Raw genomic sequence first — 13405 nt, 5'->3', positions numbered from 1 at the left:
GGCCAGGAATCACTTTTGCTCCTCTGCAACATACCTACACTCCAGCTTCAAATGAAGGTACATGTAGGGTAAAGTCATTAATTATATATGGAATGATTAAGAATAATGAGTGAGATGACATCTCCAGATACTCATATTTTGTTCAGTTTAATGCATAATAATGCAGCCCCTATTTATTCACTCAAAGACTATGCCTCTTTTAGATGATATCAACACTTAGCTTTTGTTTTCAAATAGGAATAAGACAGAAAATGCTAAGAAATTAGCAAAGTTACGTTTAGAAAGAGTGTTTTTGTAAATGTGATTAAAACTAAAAAAACCTACTTGTAAGACCAAAAACAAACTAGTGGTCTGGTAACTCAGGGGATTGGATAAATAACTTCTCACCTTCCTTAATAAATAGTAATTATATAATGTTTTGTTTTCATTGTACTGGATAAATTAATTAGAGCTTGAAAGTAATATTCCCTGTAAGCTGTGTGCTTGGATGGCATCCCAGGAGAGAGTCAAATGCTGCCCAGCTTATTAGCAGAGCACGCACAAATGCCCATAGCCAGAAGCATGTGTTTATATTGGTGGTACACATCTGTACATGCCTTGGTGCACATAGAAATATTTATTCTGCACATGGATGGGAAAAATTAGAGGGAATATAGCTTGTAACACACTTTGAAGTTCAAACCTGACACAAAATTAGTATTCTAGGAGATGGTTTCACAACCTATGTGGGAAAAAGTTATTGGTTTCTTTCTGTGCTGTTCATCCTATACAGGGTCCGTATCACAAATCCACCATTATAATTGTACATGTATACCTTATAATTTGTACATGTTTGGAAGCTTCAGCACAGGCTAAAAATGAAATCAACATGGAAGACTGAACTACCATTTGATTTTTAAAAGTATTCTGTCGAGTCAGGGCTGAGGAATGATGGGAAAGCTTCCACTGTATCTGTTCTCTGTCTAACTGTTGAATTTCAGTATGCAGGTTTTCAGGTCAACAACAAGTCATGTGCACTGGATTACTAGATTCATTTAATAAGTTATCTGTGCATAACCATTTTTTAAATTAAAAGTTATAATTACAAAATCCAAATAAAAATGTCATGACATCGCAAGCAACATTTATTTACAATATGAAGAAAGGACATACAATTACTATTTGTGGAGTGTCTGACAAATAAGACTAGTTATCAGTGTAATAGTAGCCACAGGGTCAGTGGATTCTGAAGCCAAGTGGCCCTGACCTTACTCTTGAAACTGGCACCAGGAAGTAAAGATGAATCTTTTATCACCATATATTTATTATAATGTTTTGGTTCATGGCCTCTTCACATGATTCAATTGCTTTCAAAGAGCTTCCTCTCCTTAACTAGGAAAACTTATCTAATTTAGAAGCCAATTTCTGTGAGCTGAGCATGAGCAAAGAACAGCAAAGATATTTCCTTTTGGAAGCCCATGTGATCACCTGTGGATCATGGCATGATCACTGTGTGCTTACTCTGCAATTCATTTTGTTCTAATCTGGTCATTGGACTCTCACTCTATTATCTCTTTTTTATGTAATGCATATAGAAGTAACAATAAAAAAAATCTGTCAAGGAAGAGTATTGCAGGTCATACTGTATTAATGTTATCAAAATGGACTCTGATTCATCATTAGTAGCTCATGCTTTATCCTATTAGAGAACATTTGGAATAATTATAGTTAGCAAGCAGAAGTATATTCTCTTTTATTAAAACAGCATATTGTATAGAGTGAACATGAAACAATTTTTTTGGTAATTATATTGAAAATTTGGTTTACCCTATTATACTGGACACCTTTATCATGGATACAATTTTTCTAAAAGCTTTAATTTTTCACGATTGTCAATTTTAAGTACAGTACATTTTCATTCATGTAATTATTTCAAACTTCATCCTAAAACCAAGAAATGAAAAATGCTCCACATAAAAGTAAATTTAGCTTTGCATGAAACATGATTTCCCCCCTAAACTTAAGCTCTACACATTTTGGACAAATGGTATGCTTTACATTTTATTAAACTCTTTACTTCAGTAACTGTAATACACATTAATCATGAAAAGTAACTTAAGTCTTCTTTGCGTGGTTTGTGTTTTACCCTTTTTGCTTAGTTGTCTTCATTTCGAACTTACAAGGCTTCTCAAGCCCTATAAGGGCAATCCCATTCCATGCCCTGTTGAAAACACACTGGCTACGTCTAGACTGCATCCCTTTTTCGTAAAAGGGTTGTAAATTAGATGTATCGCAATTACAAATGAAGCGGGGATTTAAATCTCCCCCGCTTCATTAGCATAAAAATGGCTTCTGCTTTTTTTCCGCACGGAGCTTTGTCGGAAAAAAGCACCAGTCTAGACGCTGTTCTTGTGGAAAATAAAGCCTTTTCTGAAAGATCCCTTATTTCGTAGAAGGATAAGGGATCTTTCGGAAAAGGCTTTATTTTCCGCAAGATCAGCGTCTAGACTGGTGCTTTTTTCTGTCAAAGCTCCGTGCGGAAAAAAAGCAGCAGACATTTTTTATGCTAATGAAGCGCGGGAGATTTAAATCCCCGCTTCATTAGCAATTGCGATACATCTAATTTACATCCCTTTTACGAAAAAAGGATTAGTCTAGACGTAGCCACTATGTTCCAGCAGGGTAGGTGACCATTGAGGGCTGATTTTTCTGAAAGTCATCTCTGTTTATGTGTATGCATCTTTGTGAGTGCAATACTCTGTGCTGACACCTTTGGCTCCAAAGGTAATTTATGTATAGTGAGTATGGTAAATAAGAGTTTGAGAATCAAATCCACAATACCATAGCATAAATTGTGCCATGCTCTCTCACAGCTGAATGGGACACCTGAGGTGATAACAATTTCCACTTCTCTCTATAAGACTCGGGGGAAAGCCAGCCACTGTACTCAGTATTGCAGTGAAACGCTGCATCCTGGATGCTTATCCTTAGGGACAACTAATGGGTGGAGATGGGCACAGGGTAAGCCAAGCCATAGCTCTGCCTTGTCTCCAGGTCTCATTCAGCACACCTTGTTGGTTACACAGAAGAAGTATGTTGCATCTTCTGTAGGAGTGTAGTAGATTATTCATTTCCTTCTTGACTCACAGGACTTATGGGATCTTGGAAGGAATAATACTTCCCAGTGCCCCCTTGGGGTGGCATGCTTCCATAATGTCCCTTATTGCAGATCATCTGGATAGATATGATTGAATCAAAGCTGAAGGAGAGAATGATGAATCCATCCCTCCACAATCAACTCAACTCAAATAACAGAGTCAGAGGGTATATATACACTGCATCCCTAGTTCAGACTAGGGATGCAAATGGAGACGACCGAAGTAGTTAATGAAGCAGGGATTTAAATATCCCGCGCTTCATTACTATGATCTCGCCGGCACACTAGTTCGAATCGCAGCTGATTCGAACCAGGAAGTGCGTGCTGGGACGCGTTAGTTCGGACTAAAACCCTTAGTTCGAACTAACGTTACTCCTCAAAAAATCAGCTGTGATTCAAACTAGCGCACTGGCGAGATCATGTTAATGAAGCGCGGGATATTTAAATCCCCACTTCATTAACTACTTCGGTCGTCTCCATTTGCATCCCTAGTCCGAACTAGGGATGCAGTGTAGATGTACCCAGAGTGTGCCCAGCTAGAAGAATGGAGTTTGGCTCTTACAGCTGGGCACATCTAGATCTGAATTTATCTAGAACTATCATCATGGCTCACAATGAAGGGCATAACAAGTAAGGTTCTGCAGGTATCTGTTTTGAGACCAGTTCTATTCAATATCTTCATCAACGATTTAGATGATGGCATGGAGCATGCTTATAAAGTTTATGAATGATAGCAGGCTGGGAGGGGTAGCAAGTGCTTTGGAAGATAGGGTTATAATTCAAAATGAGCTAGACAACCTGGGGAAATGATGTGAGGTAAATAGGATGAACTTTAAAAAGGACAAATGCAAAGTATAACACTTAGGGAGGAATAATGAGTTTTCACACTGTTGCAAAAAAATCCAAACCCACAAACATTCTGGGATGCATTTACAGGAGCGTTGTAAGCAAGACACTCTACTCTGCACTGGTTAGGCCTCATCTGGAAAATTGTCTCCAGTTCTGGACACCACATTTCAGGAAAAATGTAGAGAAATTGGAGACGGTCCAGAGAAGAGCAACAAAGATTATTAAAAGTCTAGAAAACGTGACCTATGAGGGAAGACTGAAAGAACTGAGTTTGTTTAATTTGGAAAAGAGAAGAATGAAAAGGGGGCATGATAGCAGCTTTGAAGTACTACCAAGTGTGTTACAAGGAAGAGGGAGAAAAAAATCTTCTCCTTAATGTCTTAAACTGCAGTGAGGGAGATTTGGGTTGTACTAACTGTCAGAGTGGTTAAGCACTGTAATAATTTGCCTAGAGAGGTTCTGGAATCTCCATAATTGGAGATATCTAAGAGCCGGTTAGATGAACATCTGTCAGGGATGATCTAGATGGTACTTTTGTGAGTTCTGGGGTGTTTGATGATCTCTCAAGGTCCCTTCCAGTTCTAGTTTTCTCTGATTCTATGATCCATGAGGACATTAAAGACACTAAGAACTATCAACACTGGCAGGCAGCTCCAATACAGTTCTGCTCCATGATATTATGAGAAAATTATGTGGTCAGTGTGCCTCCTCTAAGTTACATCACACATCCATTCTGAGATCGCAATTGGAAAACTGATGAATACACAAGTGGGGTCTCAATGATTAGCATGTGATATTATTTTAGATCTGAGTGTCTTTGGCTATTACTGAATCCAAAGATTACCACCTCATGAAGGGCTTGATCTAAAGCTCATTGAAATAATTGAAAGATTCTCATTGACTTCAATAGACTTTGGTTTGTTCCAAAGCCAATTTCCTGAATTGGCTTCACAGATTAAGAATATTAAAAAATAGATTGTCACTAGGTTGAAACCACCAACCTTATTTTCATTTATTATGTAAATTAGAATTAGAATCATGATCTACATAGTGTGGTGAGGCTATGCATTTGTAATTTGACTATAGCGTGATTCCTTTGCTTTCATTAGAACTATTCCATATTTGTATTACAAATACCTTGAGGTGATAACGACTTTCATCCCTTTGTACAAGACTTGGGGAAGAGGCAGCCATAGTACTCGGTCCTTTGTAACATCCTTCAATCTAGGAGGATGTATAATTTTTTTTACAGCTGTATTGCACTTTTCCAGTGATTAATGCAATGCTTTCTTTCTCTATTGCACTTTTTATTTTCTGGATAAAATTTGCCCTTTGCACACACTGTAAGTGATTTTTGACAGCTTGTTTTGAGGGACTTTTGGTTTTGCAGTTTAATGAATATGCTGACATTTACTAAATGTAATGATTGTATGATCCAGGTTCATGAACGGTTTCATCTTCAGAATGCTTGCTAATATGGTGCAGAAAAGGGCAAGGCTTTTGCCCTCACTTGTAGAGGATGTTAACCACTTTCAAATTTGATTCTCTTTGTTGCAAAAAGGATCGTTCAGGGGTGATTGTGTTTGGTTTAGTTTAGCTTTCGGAAGACAGCTAATACCAGAAGGGAAGAAATTGTTAATGTATTTACTGCAACTGTTACACTGCATGGGCAAAAAGTAGAAATGAATTGGCTCTATAGGGTGATGTGATTAAGAATGCACAAGATTCTGGAGAAAAATAGGATGAGATGCTATGGCAGAATTTACATTTAGTGGGATATGGAAGTTTTTTATCCTCCGCTTCTCCTACTAATGTGATATAGGTAGAGAATCGTTACCTTTTTAATGCAAAAAACTCAATTGTTGATTGAGTAATTTTGTCAGTGTGGATCACATGGAATAAAGCAATTAAAAATAATAGCAACCAAAATGGTCTGAGTGTACTCATATTGAACCAAATCATGGTGTCCTTACAAACCCAAGTACTTACATTGAAATCAACAGGACAGCTTCGATGTATAAGGCAAGCAGGATTTTATCCAGAGCAGGCTCCTGGAGGGAAGAGGATAAAGGACAAGGGGAGTGATTGAAACAAAAAACAGGACTATGTAGCACTTTAAAGACTAACAAGATGGTTTATTAGATGATGAGCTTTCGTGGGCCAGACCCACTTCCTCAGATCAAATAGTGGAAGAAAATTGTCACAACCATATATACAATTTAAAAAAGTGAACACATATGAAAAGGACAAATCAAATTTCAGAACAGAAGGGGGATGGGGGGGGAAGGTTAATGTCTGTGAGCTAATGATATTAGAGGTGATAATTGGGGAAGCTATCTTTGTAATGGGTAAGATAGTTAATATCTTTGTTTAAACTTAGGCGTTAAATGTCGAATTTAAGCATGAATATCAGTTCAGTGCTTAAATTCAACACTTTATGCCTAAGTTTAAACAAAGACATTAATTATTTTACCCATTACAAAGATAGCTTCCCCAATTATCACCTCTAATATCATTAGCTCACAGACGTTTATCTTCTTCCCCCATCCCCCTTCTGTTCTGAAATTTGATTTGTCCTTTTCATATGTGTTCACTTTTTTAAATTGTATCCTTTGGTATATATGGTTGTGACAATTTTCTTCCACTATTTGATCTGAGGAAGTGGGTCTGGCCCACGAAAGCTCATCACCTAATAAACCATCTTGTTAGTCTTTAAAGTGCTACATAGTCCTGTTTTTTGTTTCAGCTACACCAGACTAACATGACTACATTTCTATCACTATTCTTCCTGCAAGAGGAGTGATGTTATGGCTTCACACCCTGCAGATAAAAGTAGTCAGTAGATGTGAATGAACAGGAGCAGCACAGGGATACAAAAAGGAAATAAATGTCTCTTCAGTGAAGCATATGTCATCAATGTAAGCCTGATTATGAATTAGTGAGGAGCTAGTGCAGTGATTACATGAAGACTTAGTTCTTTCATATCCTATATGTGAAACATCTGCAACTGAAACAAAATAAGGAATCTTTTCTTTTCCATATCAGTTGCTGTCCTTTCAGAATAAGTGTTATGCTGATGTTATCTGGAGCCCATTCTCTCTCCCTATAGTGTCTGCTCTAATTCCTGTCATGGTTTTTAATTTAAAGTTTTGAAAGTGAACAATTGAAGTGTTGCCTTAGGTGCCTGACACAAAGGCCCCCTGATGTGCCTATTTTTACTCAAAGTTAGTGGTAAAACTACTATTGACCAAACTAGGAAGAGGATCAGGAATCAGATGATTAAAAACTCCTTGTTTTTCACACTATCACTAACAAAACTGTGTTTTCAGAATACCATTTTCATGTACTGTCCAGGTGCATGCGGAGAACAGTGATCATAGGTGACACCTGATGAGTCTTTCATCCTGTGAAACAACACAATAAACAAGAAGTTCATCTCTCCTTTCCTCCCCAATTCAAGTGGAAAAGTGGATGGAATCATTTTTCTGTCTTTTATATTATTAAAGGAAATGAATTATAATTAAAGATACATGTTTTGTTTGTCTTATTTTGGGGCCATGGCTTCTTCCTTCTTACTGTCATAATTGAAGTTGATACTTTTGTTTCCAGTTATTAGCTAACTTTTCATTTAATTCCAATTCTCCCTTCTGAAAACTACTATGAATACTCTAATAATTGTTTTTAAGCAAAGGGTGTATTTTGATTCTGGTATGTTTCCCCCTAAATATATATATGCCTAACTATGAAGACTACATACCCTTCAGATGAACTTCCAAAGGCAGATGAAATACTAGATAGACTGTCACTGTTAAAAGCTTATGTGAACTGAACAGACTAGCATTTTGGTAATGTTTGTTTTGATACAGCTATAGACAGTCGCATTTAAATAGTGATTTTCCCATGTTTACTTGCAATTATTTTTATTTTTTAATGTTTACTTTTAAAAAATCATTATAACCTGAACGGAAGTGAAGATATTTCTTTACATTCTGTCATGAACTGATAGCAGTTCAAAGAGAATATAAATATACAGCCACAAGTTTCCTGAAATACTGTCCACAAGGAATTTAGGAAGCATTCTAGCATCTCTCCACAGAAATGTGTCTTCTTAGATTCTTGCATTTTATTTCACTGAGAACCCTATGACAGGTTTTGTGCACAAACAGCCTTTTATCCCAAAATCCTTCAAGTCGTTCATATAGTCTGGAAAACATTTTTTTCACAATTATCCAATAAAGGCTTGTTGGGGACAGGAAGTATTAAAAAAGTGTGCAAAAGTGATGTAACACTTTCCTGTGCCTTGTCCTCATCATGATGCTGCTTTATAAACTCCGTCCACAGCATCTTGCATTAGAATCATCTGGTTTCTACTCTAAGTAACTCAGGCTCCTAATGGCCTCAAGGGCTTGAAAATGAATTGTGGACCAGGATTCCCCTGGTCTAAGGTATTCTAACCACATGTCCTCTATTATAGCCCCAACCTTTCTCCCTTCAATGCTGGAACATGATGGGCTAGCCCTGCATCAGCTTTAATTCTCTGGAAAGGCTAAAAGTCAGGTTTCTTTTCCATTCTATCTCCAGCAAGGTCTACATAGGAGTTTACTCATACCATTCATGTGACATTGGCTCACAAAACAATAGTCTCAATTGATATACCCCAGTTTTAGGGAAAATCATACTGATAGGGCTAGACAGTGGTATTTACAATCTATGTTTATGTTTTAAAACAGCATTTTAAAACTGGTACATTGTGTAGATGGATTAATAGGTCCAGTCTTTTGACCTTAACAATTCTGATGGTTATGATTTGGAAGGGAGATCAGGGAAGACTCAGAGAATTACAGTTGGCAGGTGACCAGGACCTAGAGGGCTGTTGTAGGTGTAGGGAAAGAAAACCAGATTAATGTTTGACCTATTGAGAAGGAAGATTTTGGGCTTCAGTTGCACAGAGAAGAGGTGTAGCCACAAAAGAACCCTAATAGGCCCAGTGAATATCTGTAGCATCCTTTGTGGGGAAAAAGGGTCAAATATTTCTCCTCCCTAATAACATCACATGCAGGTGTCAGGCAGGGATGTAATAGTGTAGTCAATTAACTGATTAACTGATAAGCAAAAGCTTATGGGTTAATGCTATAGACTATATGCATTTCCCCCTCCCCTTGCTAGTAAATCTTTTAGTAGGCTCTCCAGCAGCCTGGCTCAGTCCTTGCTCATGCCGGGACCTAGTCCCATTGAGGCTCAGGAATTAAAGTGTATTAGGAGCCAGGCAGGCAGGCAGCCTGGCTCAGTTCTGGATTACACTGGAACTGTATCAGAGGCAGCAGCATGGGCAATAGGCAGCTGATCTGCGAAGGGGAGCTGGTTTTTAAACTGGCTTCCCTCACGGACCAGCTTCCACCTGGCATCCTACGCTGCTGCCTCTGATACAGAAGCAGCAGCGCAAAGTGGCAGGGGCCTGCTTGAGAGTGGAGCTGGAGCGCACTGGCTGGGGACTATAGAATAGTCCACCCCTGGGGACTATAGAATAGTCAAGTAACCAATAAGAATTCATTACTCGACTATTCAGTTAACCAATATTTAATATCCCTAATGTCAGGAATTTTATTTCTTAATATCACTCTCATGAGCCCAAGTTCCCAGTGAAAGAGGAGCCTCTGAGCCTCTTCTAAGCTACTGGTTAGAGGAATTACCCACTCAGGACTAGAAGCTGGCTCAGTCACTGCTAAAAATGGTGCTTCAGGACCATTGGTTTTTTTTTTCTGCGCTAAAACCAGGAAACTTATAATGCTTCTAAGATGCAACATCCACAAAGATCAATTTGTGCTGTGTCAGGCTTCAGATATGTTGCATACGTCACATTACTTAACTTCAGAAGAGCCACATCAGTTCTGGATATATTGTCATCAGTGGCTGTTAACGTTGAAATTCTTTGTTTTATCAGCTAAGATAACAACCTTATTAACACACACCAGAATATATTTGGAAGGATCATATGATGCTACTTTCTATCCTCATCAGATGGGGGAAAATGTTCTCTAACATATTTGTCCCTGGGCAGCCTGATAAAAATATTGACGTAATTATCTAACCGTGCATTTTAAAATAATATATACTTCAAATAAGGTGACATTCAAATGGTAGTGGCTTACTATGACAGCTTTCTTTTTCTTAGTGTCAGTTTGTTATATTTTCTGTTTTCCAATTACATTTCCCAGTTTTTCACTATTTCTGCTTCTTTTTCTTACTCATTTTTTCTATTTTTCTCCTTTTGCAAATACGTGCTTCAGAAAAATTATTAGAACTGATAGAAATTTTTATGTCCTGACTTATTTTTAAAGGAAAATTCCTTTAAGATCAAGATGAAAATTTTAATGAACCTCGCCCTCCCGCTCACATTTTGGTCACACTTTTTCATATTTCAATGATAAAATTCTTTTTTTTTTGTTTAAGAAACTTTGTTTTGATAGAAAAATCAGTTTTGCTCACCTTTCCCTCCCATTATTTTTTTAATGCAGAAAAAACCTCTCTTTGAAACAAATCAGAATTACTTGAAATAGTTTGGAAAAAATTGTTTTCATAAAAAGAAATCATGGCAAAATTTTAACTAAAAATATGTTCAGTGACAGAAGAGAATTTGAACGTAATATACTTCTACCACCCCCCCCTCCTCCACCGCAAACAGTTCTATTCATTTAACTAAATTTACTTGAGCCGGTCATGACATAGGTTTGAATGTAGTTTTAATATAACACATGAAGTTTCAAGTGCTTTAGAATAGAAATGCTACTCAATGATTCTAAATGAAAGGAAAAACTAGCCCCCTCATTCTCTATTTTCTGCATTTACCGCCCTGATATATTAAAAAATACTGTGTATATTTAGAAGGTTGAATTCATCTTCATGCCTTTTATTTAAATAAAAACAATTTTGCGATTTCTAGATGAACTTGGGGTTTTTTTAAAACAAAAACGTCTTCCCACATTTATGCAGGTTTTTGTTTTCATCTTCCATAGGACACAACAGACACCATCAGACTGCACAGATGATATACTAGACATGACAAGATGCATCCGTTTCTATAAATTCAGCTCTTGATACCCCAGTTGATTAAGCTTCATATTTGACTTACACAGTCCACTGTGCTTTTCAAAACACTATTTAGAACAGTATTCAAACAAGAAAACTACAAAAGGAGCACAATGACAGCTGAGACATGAGATTGGTCCAAGTCAACAAGCCTCTAGAAAAGACAACACAAATATTCAGCACACAGACCATTTATAGTTATGAAATGATTTATTGAGGATGAACCTGGTGCCATTTGTCACATCTGCATCCCTTTCAGTAGTGATGTTTAATCTCACATTATTGTTTGTAATTCCAGTATATCTCTGTATACTCCTGCAAATTAGCATGGTCGTGTGGTCCTGTTGTTCGAAGGATTTTGTCATAGTCAGGTAGCCAATGATCTGCTGTTAATATTACTACAATATGTTACTCCTTAAGACTCTTATACACTCTTTAACTTACAAGTCATAAGAATCACAAGACGTAGTGACTGAATACATGGGGTGAAATCTATAGTTGATAGTTTCATAACTATTTGGGGGGCTATCACTACACAACCCTCATGTATTTCAATAGGAGTTGGGTAGCTACATTCCATAGATAATGACCTAAGTCAACTGAAATCAGTCTCTGTTGACTTCAGCATTGCCTGGATCAGGCTCTATGTGTCTTTGAAAATCTCAGCCTGTAAATAGGAAAATGTGCAGTCAATATATCTATGTTCTGGATGGCTGCTACAGTTTCCAAATCAACACAAAGACAGCATAGTGTATATTGATACTGAAACCCTTGATTAGAATGTCTGAATGAGAACAATTTTTAAGTAAAGTACATGCTGCCTATGTTGGTGCTTATTATTTAAACATATCTCTCCTACAGTTAATTTTCTGGAATCAAGTCTGTTTTCTAATGGGATGGGGAGAAATATAGGCATTAATTATAATGTTTTTATGTTTCCCCTAACTTGCTATGTTAACTATTGTTTAACAGTCTGGATTACATTCTGGGAGTTAGGATTTCGATTTAGCAGATAAGCCTGGTTATTGTTTGTGCTAACGTGTTTCTTTAATTTAGACTGTGCCCTGTCTGTTCCTTTAACTGTTCTGATTATTCCTTTACTATTGAACACAAATGCTTCAGTACCATGAGCATGTTAAAATAAAAGATTAAAGTTAACAAACCAATTATGTGTTGTCAGGCTGATTACTTTTAAGAGAAAAACCATTGAGCACAGATACTTGTAGGTTGATGCTATGATGTATAATTTAAGTGTCCAACAGGAAAAGAAGACAACTATCACAATTTATCTTCAGGGAGGAGAATTTTTATTAATGTATCAGAAATTGAAAAGAAAAGTTCAAATCAGATTTCTAATTTAAGAGCTAATTCTGGTTAAATTGTCACTTAGCAAGGCCCCATATTAAATGATGCAAAGTTCCAGTAGCTGTTACAAAATCACTTTTGCAGAATAAAATGAGAGAAAATTAACATTTTCTGGTAAATTGTAATATCTGAGCATCAGTATAATGCAGTGGTCTTTAACCTTTTGAAGCACGAGATCCCTTTTTGAATTTACATGCAATCCAAGATCTACCTCACACCCAAATGTTCTTGTCCCACCTCCTTTGTGCCCCTTCTCTGAGGCCTTGTTGCATCCTCCCTCCCTCCCGCCTCCATCACTATCACCAAACTGGGGCAGAGGGTTGGGGTGAGGCTCTGGTCTTGGATTAAGGGATTTGGAGCATGAGAGGGGCTCTGAGCTGTGCTTGGGGCCGGCTGTTGGGGTGTCTGAGGGGGGTTCTAGGTGCAGGCTCTGGGAGAGTATTTGGATGCAGGGGTGCTTGGGGCTGGGCCAAGAGCTTGGCGTGTACGAGGAAGTTCATTATTGGGGTAGGATTTGGGATGTGGGCTCCAGCTGGGCCCTGCTTATCTCAGGTGACTCCTGTGTGGTGGTGCAGTGGGGTTAAGGTGGCCCTGCACCACTCCCAAAAGCAGCCAACAAACTCCACCCAAGTCCTGTTGTGCCCCTTCTCATCTCTGAGGAGAAAGGATACAGAGTGGGAGAGGGAGCACCTTGCCATCAGCACCCTCCTCTCCCTCCCCTGCACAGCATGCAAGAGGCTCCTGAGGGGACAGCTCCAAGGCAAAGGTCAGGAGATGCGCAGCAGTGGTGGGAGGGCCAGCTGAAGTGCCTGCACTTGATAACAGTCTCTTGGCCAAACCAGTCAGGATCACCTGTCAGAGGCTCCAAGATCTACCAGTAGATCCCGATCCACTGGTTGGTGACCACTGGTATAGTGACTTCACCAGACGTGCTTCAGGAGCGCTTTAAGTGTAGACACATCCTTAGAC

General features: G+C 38.1%; 1 protein-coding gene across 6 annotated transcripts in view; it reads left to right on the top strand.

The window, feature by feature from the left end:
• The window catches only part of SLITRK3 (SLIT and NTRK like family member 3), a 57265-nt gene extending 44801 nt beyond the window's left edge, over positions 1 to 12464 (top strand). For all 6 annotated transcript variants that reach the window (XR_001368278.3, XR_001368275.3, XR_001368274.3 and 3 more), the window contains one exon: positions 10999 to 12464. The gene's annotated coding sequence lies outside the window, so the exon portion shown is untranslated. The remainder of the gene's footprint in view (positions 1 to 10998) is intronic.
• The last annotated feature ends 941 nt before the right edge of the window (positions 12465 to 13405 follow it).

Source organism: Pelodiscus sinensis, chromosome 10, assembly GCF_049634645.1.
Source record: "Pelodiscus sinensis isolate JC-2024 chromosome 10, ASM4963464v1, whole genome shotgun sequence".
In the NCBI taxonomy this organism is placed as follows: Eukaryota; Metazoa; Chordata; order Testudines; family Trionychidae; genus Pelodiscus; species Pelodiscus sinensis.
The sequence above is the reverse complement of the archived record's forward strand: the minus strand, read 5'-3'. Positions and strand labels throughout refer to the sequence as shown.